Below are 3,627 nucleotides of genomic sequence, written 5' to 3' on the forward strand. Positions count from 1 at the left end.
AAATTTACCAGATTGCTCAAGAAAATCTTAGTTTTGGGCCCTCAAACCGATCTCAATCCCGGGAGCTCAAATCGAGCCCAAAGGCCCCAAGAGAGAACCTTTGCCATGATGTTTCTTTAACCTCACCCACCCACCAGCCTGCCTCTGGGCCTCAAGAAAGACTGCTCCTCTTAAAAAAAGAAAGAGTTCACGTGACAACTGATGACTCTGAACAAACATTTGTGTGTGTGTGTGTGTGTGTGTGTGTGTAGGTGTGTGTCAGAGGGGTCAGGGAGTGGGGTTGACTTCATTAGCAGTGTCTACTCAATCAGTAATATTGATTACATTATTTAAGGCTTCATATGCCTGTGGATTTTTAATATACTGCCTCCATCAAAAAGTGTGAGCGAGGCCAGGCGCGGTGGCTCACGCCTGTAATCCCAGCACTTTGGGAGGCCGAGGAGGGTGGATCACGAGGTCAGGAGATCAAGACCATCCTGGCTAAAACAGTGAAACGCCATCTCTACAAAATGCAAAAAATTAGCTGGGCGTGGTGGCGGGCACATGTAGTCCCAGCTACTTGGGAGGCTGAGGCAGGAGAATGGCCTGAACCTGGGAGGCGGAGCTTGCAGTGAGCCAAGATCGTGCCACTGCACTCCAGCCTGGGTGACAGAGTGACACTGTCTCAAAAAAAAAAAAAAAAATGTGTGAGCTATACAGTAAAACGACCCTGTGCAATTGCATTTTGTCAATTTCTCCTTGTATTTTTAAAGTTTTCATTTAATACATTTTAGTGGAATAATATTTCCCATGTAAGAAGGATTGTGGAAGTTGTCATTTCATGATTTAGAAAAATAAAATGACTTCCTTTGCCTTATTTTCATAGTTATTGTTTTAGATTCTATTTTCTGTGAATTTTTTCTTTAAAAATGTGACATCTGTTCTTTTCACTTACTTGTTTGCAATTGACCTAGCATATTTTCGTTCATTCCTTTGCTTTCATTAGCAAATCCATAGTGAGCATCTCCTATATGTATGCCACGTGGTGTCTCAGAACTGGGCTTTGCAGAGCGCCGTAGAGACGTGGCTCCTAACTTCGTGAATCACATTCCACGCTTCACTCTATTTTCATTGTGTCTCTTACAACCAGCATAGAGTTGGATATTGTTTTTGGAGTTTAGTTAACTGATTGTCTTCTTATAGAGGTATTTGAACTACCCACATTTGTCACTGTAACTAATACTTTTGGTATTGTTTTTGTTATGCTGTTTCATGTTTTCTGATTTTTTTTTTTTTTGACAGGGTTTCACTCTGTCACCCAGGCTAGAGTGCAGTGGCACAATCTCAGTTCACTGCAACCTCCACCTCCCAGGGTCAAGTGATCCATCCACCTCAGACTCCCAAGTAGCTGGGACTACAGGCCTGCACAACCACACCCGACTAATTTTTGTATTTTTAGTAGCGACAGGGTTTCGCCATGTTGGCCAGGCTGGTCTCCAACCCCTGACATCAGGGGATCCACCCGCGTCGGCCTCCCAAAGTGCTGGAATTACAGGCCTGAGCCACCATGCCCAGTCGCTTTCTAATATTTATGCTTACTTGCTCTTTCCGTTGTTTTCTGTCTTTCATTGTCTGGATTTTGTCATCTTTGGTTGTTACATTATCCTGTGTTTTATAAGGCGTCTTCTCTGCTTCTTTTCTATTAGTAGCTTTCTTTTAGATTATTGCCTATATTAAAGATAATAAGTTTAGAAAAGGTTCCTCTTCACCTGGTCTGTTATCCGCTCACTTCTTGGTTCTTAACAAAATAAGCTGGCATTGACATCGAGACCACTGGCATGGGACTAGTGCTATGCTGTTATGTGCTTTTGGCCTTCAGAATAATTCTAAGCATTTACATTCAGTTATGTGACCGGATTCACAGCACCCGTATAGATTGGTCTCTTCTTTCAAGTGATTTATCTGCTCACCATCCATCTTTGACATCATATCACTCTCATTTTTTGAACCCTTAAATAATTTCATATGTTATTCAGTTGGGGTTATGTTTTCAAGAATTGTTGGTGATATGATTTCTGAGCAAGCTTTTGCATATAGTCTTTTAGTTGTCTGTTTCACATGAGACACAATTTAGTTAACTATATAATTCTTGGGTCACAGGTACTCCTTTTTATAAATTTCTTAGAAAGAACTTGACCGCCTTCTGATATTTAGCGTTGTGGAGAAGTCTGATTCCCACCTTAATTTTTTTTCTTTATAAAGAAACTGTTTTATTTTTGCTTTCTGCTTAGATGTTGGAAGGATGGAGAAGTGAGGATGTAAAACATTACAGCCACTCTGGAAAGCAGGATGGCAGGTTTTTTTTAAAAAAACAAAAGTAAGCATGCTAGAGGTTTATCAATTCTATTGTTTTGATTAACCAGCATTTTACTTCATTGATTTTAATTTCACTGGTTTTTCAATATAACAACTGTTTTGATGTATAATTTGTATGCTGTATAGTTCACCCATTTAAAGTGTGCAGTTCAATAGTTTTAATAGATCCACTTAAACCATCACCATAATTTTAGAATATGTTCATCACCCCATAAAGGAACACCATATCAGGCTGGGCGAGGTGGCTCATGCCTATATTCCTAGTACTTTCGGAGGCAGAGGCAGGGGGATCCCTTGAGCCGAGGAGTTCGAGACCAACCTGGGCAACACAGGGAGACCCCAGCATTGCACCACTGCACTCCAGGTTGGGGGACAAAGCCAGACCTTGCCTCAAAAACAACCAAACAAAAATCTTACTTGAGTTCGAAATGCGTGTCAATCAGCAGTCATGCCCATTCTTCCCATCCCCCACAGCCCTGAGACAACGACCTATCTCTTTAGATTTGTCTATTCTCGAGTCCAAAGGCAGTCTGGAGACATTTCTTTCTTGTGTGTGCTCTCAATCTTTTCTCTTAAGGCCTTCAACTGATTGGATGAGGCCCACCTGCATCATGAAGGGTAATCTGCTTTACTCAAATGCCATCGATTTTAATGTTAAAAATACCTTCACAGCACATCTCCACTGATGTTGTGGCCAAGTAACTCGGCACTATAGCCTAGCCACATTGACACATAAAATCAGTCGTCATAGTTCACCCCTTGTCATCTTGGCATTCAGACACATTTCCTTTAAACTGTACTTCATCTCCAAACAGAGGCATTAAATAACAAGGTCATCCTTCCACCTCGCATGATACAACTATTCTGCCTACAACCAAAAATGCACTAACCCTTACCCCAGAAAAAGAAAGTCCTTGAATGACATCTACTTAGATATCCTATAACTTAAATACTAAGATTAATACATCTTATATGATAAGGCAATAAGAGAGGGAAGAAAACAAATACTTTTTCAAATACATGCACACAAACATATTTGTAACAAAATAAGGAAGAAGCACTTATAACAGTTACAGTTCTTGTTTCTGTCAGGTGGTCTTAGGTGGTATTTCCAGTTACCCTTGTCTTCTGTGCATTCTGTATTCCCTCTGCCTTCAGCGAGCCCTGATGAGGTGACCTGAACTTCATTACTGAAAGGTTTGGGCCATTAGTAGTTCTGACTGCATTTTGTTCTGTTTTTTTTTTTTTTTTTTTTTTTTTTTTTTTTTTTTT

The sequence above is a fragment of the Rhinopithecus bieti genome, unplaced genomic scaffold, assembly GCF_001698545.2.
Source record: "Rhinopithecus bieti isolate Rb0 unplaced genomic scaffold, ASM169854v2 scaffold_9876, whole genome shotgun sequence".
NCBI lineage: Eukaryota > Metazoa > Chordata > Mammalia > Primates > Cercopithecidae > Rhinopithecus > Rhinopithecus bieti.